Source organism: Salmo salar, chromosome ssa04 (genome assembly GCF_905237065.1).
Source record: "Salmo salar chromosome ssa04, Ssal_v3.1, whole genome shotgun sequence".
NCBI lineage: Eukaryota > Metazoa > Chordata > Actinopteri > Salmoniformes > Salmonidae > Salmo > Salmo salar.
Genome location: NC_059445.1, coordinates 11264200 through 11283130, shown reverse-complemented (window position 1 = coordinate 11283130; position 18931 = coordinate 11264200). Strand labels below are relative to the sequence as shown.

Genomic DNA, 18931 nt, shown 5'->3' with positions numbered 1-18931 from the left:
GTGCTGGGGACGCTACTCTGAAAATATAGTTTACCAAGCTACCAATTACTTGACACTGGAATAAATCCTATGACAGTGCCATGTTGAAAGTCTCTGAGCTCTTCAGTAAGGTCATTCTACTGCCAATGTTTGTCTATGGAGATCGCATGGCTGTTTGCACGATTTTATACACCTGTCAGCAAAGGGTGTGACTGAAATAGCCGAATCCACTAATTTGAAGGGGTGTCAACATAGTGTTGTGTATATATAGTGTAGTTGGTTTAACTTGTTACTTTGAAAATGTAGTTCACTACATCAAAACTACCTGGTGATTAATAAGAGACCCTGTTATTTTTGAACATTCAAAAGAGACGCAGAACTTTAGTCTTTAGAGCTAAACATTTTATCTTCCAGGCCAGGTGTATTAAACTATTTTCTATTCTTCCTGATAATTAATAGCACCCATCTTGTGTCCCAGGTCTAAACCAGTCCCCAATTTTAAATGGGAACAGTGAAAAAATGCAGTCGAAGTGTGTTTAACTGGCTTCGAGGTCCAGAATTGAGTTTGAATGTACTAGGCCAATAACTCCATGCTCTCATTTTCAAAGTGGTCCTGTCAACTTCATTGTCGGAACAGAATCTTTCATTCACATGACACATGAATTCCCTTTTCTTTTCTTTGTTGAGAAAAATGTATTGAGTCGTTCCAGTAGTTGGCTACACATCTACATGGCAAAAAAGTAATTAACTACTGCAAACACTACAAAGATTTGAATTTAGTTAAACTAGGTATGTAATTTTGTTGAACAACAGGTATGTATGATGTAAACATACCTGTGTACAGGGTTGGGTAGTAACTGATTACATAATTGAATTATAAAAATGAAGTAACTAATCTGCCCGGATTACTTACAAAATGTAACCAGGATTAGTTACATTCTTAAAAACAGCTGATTACTTGATCTAATAACATTTTGGATTACCTGATCTAATATTAATAGGAACATTTGATAACACTTTCGCACACCCTCAAGACTTCTCACATGCTCTCGACTCAGAAAGATTCTATTGTCCTATTGATCGCTCATCAAGGGTGGATTGCTTCTTTAGTATTCCAATTGATTGAATGAATAGATAAGGCTGCCAAACCTTTTACACCTGGCCCGCTGGTTAATCAGACTGTCGTCTGGACTCCATAGAGTTTCTACTTGCTGTTTTGTTGCATATTTACAGTGCACTTTAACTCTCTCTGACAAGCGGGATAGAACATGCTTAGTGATTGTTTAACATTTTAAACTGTGAATGCGTGCAAAACACTGTTTTGAACACTGTTAATGTTGAACAAAAATAGGGTCCCAAGCTTTCTGTATTATCTTATGTGATATTAGTGCCCAAAACGATGTAGAGAAATTAATCACTATATTGAACAATTCTGGAACCCTATTTTGAATTGTAGGCCTACTGTCATGCATTTTGGGTTTGACAATCACTGGCTAAGGTTGCACATCAAAGTATCTTGAATCATGCATTCTTGCAAGGACGTGCTATTTACACATTTTTTCAATCATACCATTTTAGTAGTCAAGCAGCCAACACTTAGAATGAAGCACTTTGACTAGTTTAGATAAGATCATTAGATGACACATTTTTTCTGTTCCCCGACCCTGCAACAATATTGCCGTGACCAAATCATAGGCTTGTGCCACCAACTGAAAACGTTACAATGGAGCCCTGTGTGTGCTCTCACAAGGTATATAAAAACACGTGAATTGTAGGATCTATATGTTTTCACACTAGTCCCCAAATTGGAAATAATCATGTTACTAAATTAAATCATTAGTCTTCCTTATTCCACTGAACCAGGGAGGTATGTCAATGAAGTTGTTCACTTTTCATAGTAAGGAAAAGCCGCTGAACTATCCCGACAAGATGTTAAACCATATGAGTCATAAAGTAAATAAAACATTTTCCTTATTCCACTGAACCAGAGACGTATGTCAAGGAAGTTGTTCATATTTCATGGTAAGGGGAAACCCCTGAACTATCCCGACAAGAGTCATAAAGGAAATAAGACATTTCCTTAATCCATAAACCCTGAACTATCCCAACAAAGTACATTTTACACTGAGTTTACCAAACATTAAGGACACCTGCTCTCTCCATGACAGACTGACCAGGTGAAAGCTGTGCACAGACCTTTGATGGGGCAGGTGTTCAAAATTAAGAAACACCATAAAAAACGTAATTCCATTCATATTGTTCTACTGCAGCCCCCAATTTAAAAAAATAAATAAAAATGTTTCTGCAAAAACACACTCTCCCCATCACACACTGTAGGTTAAGCAAGCTTGAACCCCACACACACCTTGAGGGGTTGAAAGCCAGGGTCAGCTATGGCACAGTGCAGGGCTTTGCTAAACGGCACAATAGCAGGAGATCATATCCCGGTTTTGGGAAACCTGAATAAGATGCCTGGATACTGACAGGATACTGTAGCATGTAAACATCTTATCCCGTTTACTGTTGTTTTTCGTGGTCTGCGCAGGCTGTTTCACATAGTATCTCATTTGAAGTTCAGATGGGAACAGTAATAAAGTTGTAACTGAAGTCTGCACACTGGCAGTAGCCTATTAGAATGTTAACTCCTGCAGAATGAACTGTTTCTCGCAGTAAAATTATAGACCAAATGTTACATTTTGTCTCATGAACAGGAGCGGAGAAATTATTTATTTAATTCATTGGTTTTCAAACTGGGATCTGCGGCCCACTACAGGTCCGGGGAGGTACTGCACGGTATCTGTGATTTAAAAAAAATTGGGGCGGGAAATCGTTCTTTGATTAATATCGCTAGCTGCAACATAATAACATTTTATCTACCATTTTTATGTTTCTGCGTCCAGTATGAAGGAAGTTAGAGGTAGTTTCACGAGTTAATGCTAACTAGCATTAGTGCAATGACTGGAAGTCTACAGAAACAGTTAGCATGCTAGCTGTTCCTGTTCATCCAACTATGAGGAAGTAGATAAATTATTTCATTCCCAAAATCGTTTTCTTTAATATAGAGGAAATTGCAGATTTTTCTTCTGTATAGAAGATTGTTTTGCGGGCCGTCTATGTGGTCATGTACGGGATCGAAAAACTGCTTCAGTGTCAACTTAAACAACCAAAACCAGACAGAAAGCATGCAAAAGATATTGAACTGTATACAGTGCATTCGGAAAGTATTCAGACCCCTTGACTTTTTCCACATTTTGTAACGTTAAAGCCTTATTCTAAAATGGATTTTTTTTAAATCTCCCCCTCATCAACCTATACACAATACCCATAATGACAAAGCAAAAACATTTTTTATTTTATTTTGCAAATTTCTTAAAAATATTTTTTATTACATTTACATAAGTATTCAGACCCTTTACTCAGTACTTTGTTGAAGCACCTTTGGCAGTGATTACAGCCTCGCGTCTTCTTGGGTTTAACGCTACACGCTTGGCACACCTGTATTTGGGGAGTTTCTCCCATTCTTCTCTGCAGATCCTCTCAAGCTCTGTCGTGTTGGATGGGGAGCGTAGCTGCACAGCTATTTTCAGGTCACTCCAGAGATGTTCAATCGGGTCCAAGTCCGGGCTCTGGCTGGGCCACTCAAGGCAATTCAGAGACTTGTCCCGAAGCCACTCGTGTGTTGTCCTGTTGGAAGGTGAACCTTCGCCCCAGTCTGAGGTCCTGAGCGCTCTGGAGCAGGTTTTCATCAAGGAGCTCTCTGTACTTTGCTCCATTCATCTTTCCCTCGATCCTGACTATTCACCTTGTCCCTGCCGCTGAAAAACATCCCCACAGCATGATGCTGCCACCACCATGCTTCACCGTATGGATGGTGCCAGGTTACCTCCAGAAGTGACGTTTGACATTCAGGCCAAAGAGTTCAATCTTGGTTTCATCCAAATCTATTAATTTAAAAATATTGATTACTTCTACTTGCCATTATCATTCACCTGATAAGACAAGATGCTACTTTTTTGTTAACATAGGATGGGGGTCCCTGAGTTTCCGGTTTGCCTAGGTGGGGTCCCTGGGCAAATTTGTTTTGAACCACTGAACAAGATTGTTGATGATGCAATGATAATTCTATTGATTTATGACATTCTGGTGAGCAAGGCTTTATTTAGTGTTCTAGATGAGCACCAGGTAATGACAGAAGAGATGCTGCATGTATCTAATCATAGACAAGTTTACTAACAGCCTACCTAATGTCAGAAATTTAAAAAATCGGGAAAAAATATTTCTGCAGTCTCTGGGCAATTTAGGAATATTCTGTTATTCGTGCATACAGGGATACTTGTGAGTATCCAGGACCTCTATACCAGGTGGTGTCAGAGGAAGGCCCAAACAATTGTCAAAGACCCCAACCACCAAAGTCATAGTGTGCTCTCTGCAACTGAACGGCAAGTGGTACCGATGCACCAAGTCTGGAACCTACAGGACCCTGAACATCTTCTACCCCTAAGCCATAAGACTGCTAAATAGTTAGTCCAGATAGTTAAATAGTTAACCAAATAGCTATCTGCATTGACCCTTTTTGCACTAACTCTTGACTCATCACATACGCTGCTGCTACTGTTTATTATCTATTCTTATTTATCCCCAGGTATATGTACTGTACATATCTACTTCAATTACCTTGTACCCCTGCACAGTGAGTCGGTACTGGTACTCCGTGTATATAGCCAAGTTATCGTTACTCATTGTGTATTTATTCCTCATGTTATTATTTTTCTCTCTGCATTGTTGGGAAGGGCTGTAAGTAAGCATTTCACTGTTTCTCTACACCTGTTGTTTACAAAGCATGTGACAAATAAAATTTGATTTGATTTGAAAGGCCTTAAACGTCTTATCCTGATAAGACCTTAACCGGGATATGAGCCAACTTTGAATGTGTGTAAGCTGTAACGAACACAATGAGGGCGTCTGCTAAAAGACTAAACTATGACGAATCAGAAGTGAATGATTTTTGTTTCCTCATTTCTTCTCTGTTAATTCATGATTGAACAAACAAGACATATATAAACCATATAAAAGAGCCATGATGTCTGAGGTGCTGAGTACAGTGGAACTCTGATTTCTCACTGCTAATTTCCTGCATCATATCGGGGTAAGAAAGCTGAAATCTTATATGAGCTATATATTTATAAAGTTCTTTATTATTTGTCATGTACTAGATTGATCCCATGTTCCTTTCTCATTTGACTTTGCTGTTGAATGTTGAATATAACATGCAATAAGTGTTGACTAATTTTCATACTTGTAGTTACTATTTGTGGCTCTGAGTGTAATCCATGTAGCTTCATAAATATATATATTTTTTACTCTAAGGCTGCGTTTAGACAGGCAGCCCAATTCTGATATTTGTATCACTAAATGGTCTTTTGCTTAATCAGATCAGCTTTTTTGCTTATAATTGGTTGAACGATCAGAATTTGGCTGCCTGTGTAAATGCAGCCAATGACCCTCAAATTCAAATCTGGACCTCGAAGCCAGTTCCACTGCTTCTTATTTTTCATTGTTCCCCTCTAATCAGGAACTTATTTAGATGTAACAGAAAACCAGTAGCAGTCTGGCCCTTGTAGTGTAGGATTTGAATAACCCTGCTGTAATTGTGGTCCTAGGCAGACGGGTTGCCTTCCACATTAACAATGTTCCAGTGCTGTTGTTGTAGGTAAGGTAACAATCCCTTCGGATCATCCTGTGGCCTCATTCTGACACAATAGCTAAACAAAAGGATTGGTCATCAGTATAAATTACATATTGAATGTATCATATATTTATCATATTTCTGTCTTCTGAACTTGCTTTGTAGAGACAACAGTCTTATTTACAAAGCAGAGGTGTTCACTGGAGAAATGCTGTACGCCGGCACAATGAACAGTATCTATATACAACTCCGTGGCACAATGGATTCAAGCCATCGCATCTGCCTCCCAAAAAGTAGATTCATTGGGGGCCACCCCCGAGGGGCTGTGAGTAACCCATTGCTACAACTTTCCTTCCTTTGACCATCTGTCCATTTGGGTGACAAAATCTAAATCCATTCACATTATTTTCATTCTTATGACTAGCATACACTAAGCTAACATGTGGAATTGTTTAAGGACCCCTTAAGGTATCCCCAAAAATATTTGATGAAACATTGAGTTTGGCCTTACTGCTCTTAGCCCATAGAAAACATCATACATGGATGAACAGATTATCTAAAGAAAGTTTGTTCTGAAGTGTCTGTCCTATATCTGAGAGATATAAGAAAGATCAGGAAACTATTTATATATATGGTTTTTACATGTATTTAACCCCTTATTTTAGGTACTAAACTATCTTCATATATACTTACATTCATTTTTTGTAACTGGTTCCACACTACCTTTAAACTAGTCTTGTGACGCTTGCAGGCTTCCTAGAGCAAAACACATGTTTGTGATAGTCTCATCTTTCCATAGAGGGGTCATAATAGTTTGCAGGCCAAACCCTTCGGAAGCTACAGACGTTTTTGTGAGAAGACCGATTTTTGGGATGTCTCATGGTCTGACAAACACAGCTCTAGCTCTGCCATCTTTCACCCTAGATGCTGAAGGGTGACATCGGCGGATGTGATGAATTTAGACGCAGTCCATGTAAAAAATTCTCTCTAGCTTAAACTGATGGATTTTGATGGGGATTTTTGTTTATGCTAATTCGATTTCCGCAGGGGCGCAGACATAGACATGAGGAGGGTTTAAACTGGTTGGAACAAGGGGAGAGAGTACATCCCAAAAACTGTCAGCCAAGTTCTCCAAAAAGTTGTATTATGTGCAACCAGAGATTCTGGGTTCGAGCCCAGGCTTAGCCGCAGCCGGCCGTGACCGGGAGGCTCATGGGGCAACGCACAATTGGCCCAGCTTTGTCAGGGTTAGGGAGGGTTTGGCCGGCAGGGATATCCTTGTCTCATCGCGCACTAGCGACTCCTGTGGTGGGCCGGGCGCAGTGCAGGCTGACTAGGTCGCTAGGTGTACGGTGTTTCCTCCGACACATTGGTGCGGCTGGCTTCCGGGTTGGATGTGCGCTGTGTCAAGAAGCAGTGCAGCTTGGTTGGGTTGTGTTTCGGAGGACACATGGCTCTCGACCTTCGCCTCTCCAGAGTCCGTACGGGAGTTGCAGCGATGAGACAAGACAGTAACTACTACCAATTGGATACCACGAAATTGGAGAGAAAAAGGGGTAAAAGAATAAAAAATAGTCATAAAAAAAATATGTTGTATTATACCCAGTGGCGATCCGTCATTCAGGGCATGTTATGAGCCCCACTGGGCATGTTTTGAGCCCCAATTAAATAAATTATTGCTTTTTTTGAAGGGGTTCCTGTTTCGCATGTTATTTTGGCATTAATACGTGTCACCTATTAGTTAGCAAAAACAATGCAAAATAAAATACACAATTATTGAGGTAATAAAGCCTCCATACAAAAATGTTCTATTTTTTTGCCTTCTTGAGTAAGGCAGCTCCAAAATGCAGGTGTTTCAGCCTAGCTCAGTGCATTCTGTAGTGGTGGGGCAGCCAGCGGAAAATACAGAGCATAGGGGTTGTTAATATTCTCTAGTTGCGCCGTGAGTGGCTCAGTGTTCTGTCATTCATGGGGACACTACGCCACTGTCAAATCTAAGGGTAGAGCAAAAAATTCAAGCCTATTGGGTGCTGCCATAGAGTTACATTAAAAGTGCCTATCCAAGAAGGCTCAAGGTCATTGGCCACAGATAAAATTACATCAAATCACGTTATCTACAATAGCTTTGATTGGACTGATCATGTCAACATCATACTTTCAAAATCTTAGCAAGCAGTTATGAATCAAGTTGACAATCTACTGGCAAATCCTTTTTAATCCTTGTCATATGAAGAGAAATAATGAAGAGAAATTGATGAAACGCATCGGTGCTCATCGGCCATTGGACATAAACATTACACATCAAGTTGGAAATGACAAATTCAACAATGTGTGGTTTGGAAGGAATCAGTGGCTAACTGCAAGCATTACAAAGCAGTTGCTAGCCTGCTATTCGGTGGAGTTGGTGTGTGGTCCCAAATCTCGGTTTTTGTTTTAGTTTTTCCAAGCTTAAAATGATAAACATTCAACATTGGCGATGCTGTCAATGCAGCATGATTTCTGCCGTGCTCAAAACAACTTTGAACTCCGAACTGGGAAATCTGACTTCATTGAGTTCAAAACAACTGGGAACTCAGGAAAAAACTAGCTCCGACTGGGAAAATACATTTTTGAATGGTCATCCAAGTCGGGAACTCGGGTCTCTTTCTAGAGCTACGACCTGAAGATCACTGAGGTCATCATGATTCAACCTTGTTTTTTTTTCCAGAGTTCCCAGTTGTCTTGAAAGCAAAACAGGTGCAAGGTTCACCTTACAGTAACTCATTGTCCTTTCTTTATTCAGATAACAGAGTTTCGATTCCTGCTTTCAATACACACAAGCACACAGACATAGATTTAGGGGTCAGTCACAATGGCAGGAGATTGCATACAGGATACTGATGACACTGATAAGTTCCACTGACCAGTAGTAAATTGTGTAACTGTAAATTGGAGCTGTTTTTTTTTAGAAGTAGAGTATTTCTTTCTGCAACTTGATGATGATGATAATATACATTTGAACTAGAACTTGACGTGTATAAGATGTAATGAACATGATGAATATGATGACCACTCATTACAAATATACTGTTATGACAAATATACTGTTATGACTACCTGCTTTCCAGCAGTGCTGGGGACGCTACTCTGAAAATATAGTTTACCAAGCTACCAATTACTTGACACTGGAATAAATCCTATGACAGTGCCATGTTGAAAGTCTCTGAGCTCTTCAGTAAGGTCATTCTACTGCCAATGTTTGTCTATGGAGATTGCATGGCTGTTTGCACGATTTTATACACCTGTCAGCAAAGGGTGTGACTGAAATAGCCGAATCCACTAATTTGAAGGGGTGTCAACATAGTGTTGTGTATATATAGTGTAGTTGGTTTAACTTGTTACTTTGAAAATGTAGTTCACTACATCAAAACTACCTGGTGATTAATAAGAGACCCTGTTATTTTTGAACATTCAAAAGAGACGCAGAACTTTAGTCTTTAGAGCTAAACATTTTATCTACCAGGCCAGGTGTATTAAACTATTTTCTATTCTTCCTGATAATTAATAGCACCCATCTTGTGTCCCAGGTCTAAACCAGTCCCCAATTTTAAATGGGAACAGTGAAAAAATGCAGTCGAAGTGTGTTTAACTGGCTTCGAGGTCCAGAATTGAGTTTGAATGTACTAGGCCAATAACTCCATGCTCTCATTTTCAAAGTGGTCCTGTCAACTTCATTGTCGGAACAGAATCTTTCATTCACATGACACATGAATTCCCTTTTATTTTCTTTGTTGAGAAAAATGTATTGAGTCGTTCCAGTAGTTGGCTACACATCTACATGGCAAAAAAGTAATTAACTACTGCAAACACTACAAAGATTTGAATTTAGTTAAACTAGGTATGTAATTTTGTTGAACAACAGGTATGTATGATGTAAACATACCTGTGTACAGGGTTGGGTAGTAACTGATTACATAATTGAATTATAAAAATGAAGTAACTAATCTGCCCGGATTACTTACAAAATGTAACCAGGATTAGTTACATTCTTAAAAACAGCTGATTACTTGATCTAATAACATTTTGGATTACCTGATCTAATATTAATAGGAACATTTGATAACACTTTCGCACACCCTCAAGACTTCTCACATGCTCTCGACTCAGAAAGATTCTATTGTCCTATTGATCGCTCATCAAGGGTGGATTGCTTCTTTAGTATTCCAATTGATTGAATGAATAGATAAGGCTGCCAAACCTTTTACACCTGGCCCGCTGGTTAATCAGACTGTCGTCTGGACTCCATAGAGTTTCTACTTGCTGTTTTGTTGCATATTTACAGTGCACTTTAACTCTCTCTGACAAGCGGGATAGAACATGCTTAGTGATTGTTTAACATTTTAAACTGTGAATGCGTGCAAAACACTGTTTTGAACACTGTTAATGTTGAACAAAAATAGGGTCCCAAGCTTTCTGTATTATCTTATGTGATATTAGTGCCCAAAACGATGTAGAGAAATTAATCACTATATTGAACAATTCTGGAACCCTATTTTGAATTGTAGGCCTACTGTCATGCATTTTGGGTTTGACAATCACTGGCTAAGGTTGCACATCAAAGTATCTTGAATCATGCATTCTTGCAAGGACGTGCTATTTACACATTTTTTCAATCATACCATTTTAGTAGTCAAGCAGCCAACACTTAGAATGAAGCACTTTGACTAGTTTAGATAAGATCATTAGATGACACATTTTTTCTGTTGCCCGACCCTGCAACAATATTGCCGTGACCAAATCATAGGCTTGTGCCACCAACTGAAAACGTTACAATGGAGCCCTGTGTGTGCTCTCACAAAGAATATAAAAACACGTGAATTGTAGGATCTATATGTTTTCACACTAGTCCCCAAATTGGAAATAATCATGTTACTAAATTAAATCATTAGTCTTCCTTATTCCACTGAACCAGGGAGGTATGTCAATGAAGTTGTTCACTTTTCATAGTAAGGAAAAGCCGCTGAACTATCCCGACAAGATGTTAAACCATATGAGTCATAAAGTAAATAAAACATTTTCCTTATTCCACTGAACCAGAGACGTATGTCAAGGAAGTTGTTCATATTTCATGGTAAGGGGAAACCCCTGAACTATCCCGACAAGAGTCATAAAGGAAATAAGACATTTCCTTAATCCATAAACCCTGAACTATCCCAACAAAGTACATTTTACACTGAGTTTACCAAACATTAAGGACACCTGCTCTCTCCATGACAGACTGACCAGGTGAAAGCTGTGCACAGACCTTTGATGGGGCAGGTGTTCAAAATTAAGAAACACCATAAAAAACGTAATTCCATTCATATTGTTCTACTGCAGCCCCCCAATTTAAAAAAATAAATAAAAATGTTTCTGCAAAAACACACTCTCCCCATCACACACTGTAGGTTAAGCAAGCTTGAACCCCACACACACCTTGAGGGGTTGAAAGCCAGGGTCAGCTATGGCACAGTGCAGGGCTTTGCTAAACGGCACAATAGCAGGAGATCATATCCCGGTTTTGGGAAACCTGAATAAGATGCCTGGATACTGACAGGATACTGTAGCATGTAAACATCTTATCCCGTTTACTGTTGTTTTTCGTGGTCTGCGCAGGCTGTTTCACATAGTATCTCATTTGAAGTTCAGATGGGAACAGTAATAAAGTTGTAACTGAAGTCTGCACACTGGCAGTAGCCTATTAGAATGTTAACTCCTGCAGAATGAACTGTTTCTCGCAGTAAAATTATAGACCAAATGTTACATTTTGTCTCATGAACAGGAGCGGAGAAATTATTTATTTAATTCATTGGTTTTCAAACTGGGATCTGCGGCCCACTACAGGTCCGGGGAGGTACTGCACGGTATCTGTGATTTAAAAAAAATTGGGGCGGGAAATCGTTCTTTGATTAATATCGCTAGCTGCAACATAATAACATTTTATCTACCATTTTTATGTTTCTGCGTCCAGTATGAAGGAAGTTAGAGGTAGTTTCACGAGTTAATGCTAACTAGCATTAGTGCAATGACTGGAAGTCTACAGAAACAGTTAGCATGCTAGCTGTTCCTGTTCATCCAACTATGAGGAAGTAGATAAATTATTTCATTCCCAAAATCGTTTTCTTTAATATAGAGGAAATTGCAGATTTTTCTTCTGTATAGAAGATTGTTTTGCGGGCCGTCTATGTGGTCATGTACGGGATCGAAAAACTGCTTCAGTGTCAACTTAAACAACCAAAACCAGACAGAAAGCATGCAAAAGATATTGAACTGTATACAGTGCATTCGGAAAGTATTCAGACCCCTTGACTTTTTCCACATTTTGTAACGTTAAAGCCTTATTCTAAAATGGATTTTTTTTAAATCTCCCCCTCATCAACCTATACACAATACCCATAATGACAAAGCAAAAACATTTTTTATTTTATTTTGCAAATTTCTTAAAAATATTTTTTATTACATTTACATAAGTATTCAGACCCTTTACTCAGTACTTTGTTGAAGCACCTTTGGCAGTGATTACAGCCTCGCGTCTTCTTGGGTTTAACGCTACACGCTTGGCACACCTGTATTTGGGGAGTTTCTCCCATTCTTCTCTGCAGATCCTCTCAAGCTCTGTCGTGTTGGATGGGGAGCGTAGCTGCACAGCTATTTTCAGGTCACTCCAGAGATGTTCGATCGGGTCCAAGTCCGGGCTCTGGCTGGGCCACTCAAGGCAATTCAGAGACTTGTCCCGAAGCCACTCGTGTGTTGTCCTGTTGGAAGGTGAACCTTCGCCCCAGTCTGAGGTCCTGAGCGCTCTGGAGCAGGTTTTCATCAAGGAGCTCTCTGTACTTTGCTCCATTCATCTTTCCCTCGATCCTGACTAGTCACCTTGTCCCTGCCGCTGAAAAACATCCCCACAGCATGATGCTGCCACCACCATGCTTCACCGTATGGATGGTGCCAGGTTACCTCCAGAAGTGACGTTTGACATTCAGGCCAAAGAGTTCAATCTTGGTTTCATCCAAATCTATTAATTTAAAAATATTGATTACTTCTACTTGCCATTATCATTCACCTGATAAGACAAGATGCTACTTTTTTTGTTAACATAGGATGGGGGTCCCTGAGTTTCCGGTTTGCCTAGGTGGGGTCCCTGGGCAAATTTGTTTTGAACCACTGAACAAGATTGTTGATGATGCAATGATAATTCTATTGATTTATGACATTCTGGTGAGCAAGGCTTTATTTAGTGTTCTAGATGAGCACCAGGTAATGACAGAAGAGATGCTGCATGTATCTAATCATAGACAAGTTTACTAACAGCCTACCTAATGTCAGAAATTTAAAAAAATCGGGAAAAAATATTTCTGCAGTCTCTGGGCAATTTAGGAATATTCTGTTATTCGTGCATACAGGGATACTTGTGAGTATCCAGGACCTCTATACCAGGTGGTGTCAGAGGAAGGCCCAAACAATTGTCAAAGACCCCAACCACCAAAGTCATAGTGTGCTCTCTGCAACTGAACGGCAAGTGGTACCGATGCACCAAGTCTGGAACCTACAGGACCCTGAACATCTTCTACCCCTAAGCCATAAGACTGCTAAATAGTTAGTCCAGATAGTTAAATAGTTAACCAAATAGCTATCTGCATTGACCCTTTTTGCACTAACTCTTGACTCATCACATACGCTGCTGCTACTGTTTATTATCTATTCTTATTTATCCCCAGGTATATGTACTGTACATATCTACTTCAATTACCTTGTACCCCTGCACAGTGAGTCGGTACTGGTACTCCGTGTATATAGCCAAGTTATCGTTACTCATTGTGTATTTATTCCTCATGTTATTATTTTTCTCTCTGCATTGTTGGGAAGGGCTGTAAGTAAGCATTTCACTGTTTCTCTACACCTGTTGTTTACAAAGCATGTGACAAATAAAATTTGATTTGATTTGAAAGGCCTTAAACGTCTTATCCTGGCTCATATCCTTAACCGGGATATGAGCCAACTTTGAATGTGTGTAAGCTGTAACGAACACAATGAGGGCGTCTGCTAAAAGACTAAACTATGACGAATCAGAAGTGAATGATTTTTGTTTCCTCATTTCTTCTCTGTTAATTCATGATTGAACAAACAAGACATATATAAACCATATAAAAGAGCCATGATGTCTGAGGTGCTGAGTACAGTGGAACTCTGATTTCTCACTGCTAATTTCCTGCATCATATCGGGGTAAGAAAGCTGAAATCTTATATGAGCTATATATTTATAAAGTTCTTTATTATTTGTCATGTACTAGATTGATCCCATGTTCCTTTCTCATTTGACTTTGCTGTTGAATGTTGAATATAACATGCAATAAGTGTTGACTAATTTTCATACTTGTAGTTACTATTTGTGGCTCTGAGTGTAATCCATGTAGCTTCATAAATATATATATTTTTTACTCTAAGGCTGCGTTTAGACAGGCAGCCCAATTCTGATATTTGTATCACTAAATGGTCTTTTGCTTAATCAGATCAGCTTTTTTGCTTATAATTGGTTGAACGATCAGAATTTGGCTGCCTGTGTAAATGCAGCCAATGACCCTCAAATTCAAATCTGGACCTCGAAGCCAGTTCCACTGCTTCTTATTTTTCATTGTTCCCCTCTAATCAGGAACTTATTTAGATGTAACAGAAAACCAGTAGCAGTCTGGCCCTTGTAGTGTAGGATTTGAATAACCCTGCTGTAATTGTGGTCCTAGGCAGACGGGTTGCCTTCCACATTAACAATGTTCCAGTGCTGTTGTTGTAGGTAAGGTAACAATCCCTTCGGATCATCCTGTGGCCTCATTCTGACACAATAGCTAAACAAAAGGATTGGTCATCAGTATAAATTACATATTGAATGTATCATATATTTATCATATTTCTGTCTTCTGAACTTGCTTTGTAGAGACAACAGTCTTATTTACAAAGCAGAGGTGTTCACTGGAGAAATGCTGTACGCCGGCACAATGAACAGTATCTATATACAACTCCGTGGCACAATGGATTCAAGCCATCGCATCTGCCTCCCAAAAAGTAGATTCATTGGGGGCCACCCCCGAGGGGCTGTGAGTAACCCATTGCTACAACTTTCCTTCCTTTGACCATCTGTCCATTTGGGTGACAAAATCTAAATCCATTCACATTATTTTCATTCTTATGACTAGCATACACTAAGCTAACATGTGGAATTGTTTAAGGACCCCTTAAGGTATCCCCAAAAATATTTGATGAAACATTGAGTTTGGCCTTACTGCTCTTAGCCCATAGAAAACATCATACATGGATGAACAGATTATCTAAAGAAAGTTTGTTCTGAAGTGTCTGTCCTATATCTGAGAGATATAAGAAAGATCAGGAAACTATTTATATATATGGTTTTTACATGTATTTAACCCCTTATTTTAGGTACTAAACTATCTTCATATATACTTACATTCATTTTTTGTAACTGGTTCCACACTACCTTTAAACTAGTCTTGTGACGCTTGCAGGCTTCCTAGAGCAAAACACATGTTTGTGATAGTCTCATCTTTCCATAGAGGGGTCATAATAGTTTGCAGGCCAAACCCTTCGGAAGCTACAGACGTTTTTGTGAGAAGACCGATTTTTGGGATGTCTCATGGTCTGACAAACACAGCTCTAGCTCTGCCATCTTTCACCCTAGATGCTGAAGGGTGACATCGGCGGATGTGATGAATTTAGACGCAGTCCATGTAAAAAATTCTCTCTAGCTTAAACTGATGGATTTTGATGGGGATTTTTGTTTATGCTAATTCGATTTCCGCAGGGGCGCAGACATAGACATGAGGAGGGTTTAAACTGGTTGGAACAAGGGGAGAGAGTACATCCCAAAAACTGTCAGCCAAGTTCTCCAAAAAGTTGTATTATGTGCAACCAGAGATTCTGGGTTCGAGCCCAGGCTTAGCCGCAGCCGGCCGTGACTGGGAGGCTCATGGGGCAACGCACAATTGGCCCAGCTTTGTCAGGGTTAGGGAGGGTTTGGCCGGCAGGGATATCCTTGTCTCATCGCGCACTAGCGACTCCTGTGGTGGGCCGGGCGCAGTGCAGGCTGACTAGGTCGCTAGGTGTACGGTGTTTCCTCCGACACATTGGTGCGGCTGGCTTCCGGGTTGGATGTGCGCTGTGTCAAGAAGCAGTGCAGCTTGGTTGGGTTGTGTTTCGGAGGACACATGGCTCTCGACCTTCGCCTCTCCAGAGTCCGTACGGGAGTTGCAGCGATGAGACAAGACAGTAACTACTACCAATTGGATACCACGAAATTGGAGAGAAAAAGGGGTAAAAGAATAAAAAATAGTCATAAAAAAAATATGTTGTATTATACCCAGTGGCGATCCGTCATTCAGGGCATGTTTTGAGCCCCACTGGGCATGTTTTGAGCCCCAATTAAATAAATTATTGCTTTTTTTGAAGGGGTTCCTGTTTCGCATGTTATTTTGGCATTAATACGTGTCACCTATTAGTTAGCAAAAACAATGCAAAATAAAATACACAATTATTGAGGTAATAAAGCCTCCATACAAAAATGTTCTATTTTTTTGCCTTCTTGAGTAAGGCAGCTCCAAAATGCAGGTGTTTCAGCCTAGCTCAGTGCTTTCTGTAGTGGTGGGGCAGCCAGCGGAAAATACAGAGCATAGGGGTTGTTAATATTCTCTAGTTGCGCCGTGAGTGGCTCAGTGTTCTGTCATTCATGGGGACACTACGCCACTGTCAAATCTAAGGGTAGAGCAAAAAAATTCAAGCCTATTGGGTGCTGCCATAGAGTTACATTAAAAGTGCCTATCCAAGAAGGCTCAAGGTCATTGGCCACAGATAAAATTACATCAAATCACGTTATCTACAATAGCTTTGATTGGACTGATCATGTCAACATCATACTTTCAAAATCTTAGCAAGCAGTTATGAATCAAGTTGACAATCTACTGGCAAATCCTTTTTAATCCTTGTCATATGAAGAGAAATAATGAAGAGAAATTGATGAAACGCATCGGTGCTCATCGGCCATTGGACATAAACATTACACATCAAGTTGGAAATCACAAATTCAACAATGTGTGGTTTGGAAGGAATCAGTGGCTAACTGCAAGCATTACAAAGCAGTTGCTAGCCTGCTATTCGGTGGAGTTGGTGTGTGGTCCCAAATCTCGGTTTTTGTTTTAGTTTTTCCAAGCTTAAAATGATAAACATTCAACATTGGCGATGCTGTCAATGCAGCATGATTTCTGCCGTGCTCAAAACAACTTTGAACTCCGAACTGGGAAATCTGACTTCATTGAGTTCAAAACAACTGGGAACTCAGGAAAAAACTAGCTCCGACTGGGAAAATACATTTTTGAATGGTCATCCAAGTCGGGAACTCGGGTCTCTTTCTAGAGCTACGACCTGAAGATCACTGAGGTCATCATGATTCAACCTTGTTTTTTTTTCCAGAGTTCCCAGTTGTCTTGAAAGCAAAACAGGTGCAAGGTTCACCTTACAGTAACTCATTGTCCTTTCTTTATTCAGATAACAGAGTTTCGATTCCTGCTTTCAATACACACAAGCACACAGACATAGATTTAGGGGTCAGTCACAATGGCAGGAGATTGCATACAGGATACTGATGACACTGATAAGTTCCACTGACCAGTAGTAAATTGTGTAACTGTAAATTGGAGCTGTTTTTTTTTAGAAGTAGAGTATTTCTTTCTGCAACTTGATGATGATGATAATATACATTTGAACTAGAACTTGACGTGTATAAGATGTAATGAACATGATGAATATGATGACCACTCATTACAAATATACTGTTATGACAAATATACTGTTATGACTACCTGCTTTCCAGCAGTGCTGGGGACGCTACTCTGAAAATATAGTTTACCAAGCTACCAATTACTTGACACTGGAATAAATCCTATGACAGTGCCATGTTGAAAGTCTCTGAGCTCTTCAGTAAGGTCATTCTACTGCCAATGTTTGTCTATGGAGATTGCATGGCTGTTTGCACGATTTTATACACCTGTCAGCAAAGGGTGTGACTGAAATAGCCGAATCCACTAATTTGAAGGGGTGTCAACATAGTGTTGTGTATATATAGTGTAGTTGGTTTAACTTGTTACTTTGAAAATGTAGTTCACTACATCAAAACTACCTGGTGATTAATAAGAGACCCTGTTATTTTTGAACATTCAAAAGAGACGCAGAACTTTAGTCTTTAGAGCTAAACATTTTATCTACCAGGCCAGGTGTATTAAACTATTTTCTATTCTTCCTGATAATTAATAGCACCCATCTTGTGTCCCAGGTCTAAACCAGTCCCCAATTTTAAATGGGAACAGTGAAAAAATGCAGTCGAAGTGTGTTTAACTGGCTTCGAGGTCCAGAATTGAGTTTGAATGTACTAGGCCAATAACTCCATGCTCTCATTTTCAAAGTGGTCCTGTCAACTTCATTGTCGGAACAGAATCTTTCATTCACATGACACATGAATTCCCTTTTATTTTCTTTGTTGAGAAAAATGTATTGAGTCGTTCCAGTAGTTGGCTACACATCTACATGGCAAAAAAGTAATTAACTACTGCAAACACTACAAAGATTTGAATTTAGTTAAACTAGGTATGTAATTTTGTTGAACAACAGGTATGTATGATGTAAACATACCTGTGTACAGGGTTGGGTAGTAACTGATTACATAATTGAATTATAAAAATGAAGTAACTAATCTGCCCGGATTACTTACAAAATGTAACCAGGATTAGTTACATTCTTAAAAACAGCTGATTACTTGATCTAATAACATTTTGGATTACCTGATCTAATATTAATAGGAACATTTGATAACACTTTCGCACACCCTCAAGACTTCTCACATGCTCTCGACTCAGAAAGATTCTATTGTCCTATTGATCGCTCATCAAGGGTGGATTGCTTCTTTAGTATTCCAATTGATTGAATGAATAGATAAGGCTGCCAAACCTTTTACACCTGGCCCGCTGGTTAATCAGACTGTCGTCTGGACTCCATAGAGTTTCTACTTGCTGTTTTGTTGCATATTTACAGTGCACTTTAACTCTCTCTGACAAGCGGGATAGAACATGCTTAGTGATTGTTTAACATTTTAAACTGTGAATGCGTGCAAAACACTGTTTTGAACACTGTTAATGTTGAACAAAAATAGGGTCCCAAGCTTTCTGTATTATCTTATGTGATATTAGTGCCCAAAAC

General features: G+C 39.5%; 2 long non-coding RNA genes across 2 annotated transcripts; both read left to right on the top strand.

Moving 5' to 3' along the window:
* Positions 1–4263: 4263 nt before the first annotated feature.
* LOC123742568 (uncharacterized) lies at positions 4264–7075 on the top strand. Its single transcript, XR_006769726.1, has 3 exons — positions 4264–5125; positions 5640–5689; positions 5831–7075. It is a non-coding gene; the product is annotated as an uncharacterized lncRNA (long non-coding RNA).
* A 6662-nt stretch (positions 7076–13737) lies between these two features.
* On the top strand, positions 13738–15639 carry LOC106598059 (uncharacterized). Its single transcript, XR_001327077.2, has 3 exons — positions 13738–13904; positions 14419–14468; positions 14610–15639. It is a non-coding gene; the product is annotated as an uncharacterized lncRNA (long non-coding RNA).
* The last annotated feature ends 3292 nt before the right edge of the window (positions 15640–18931 follow it).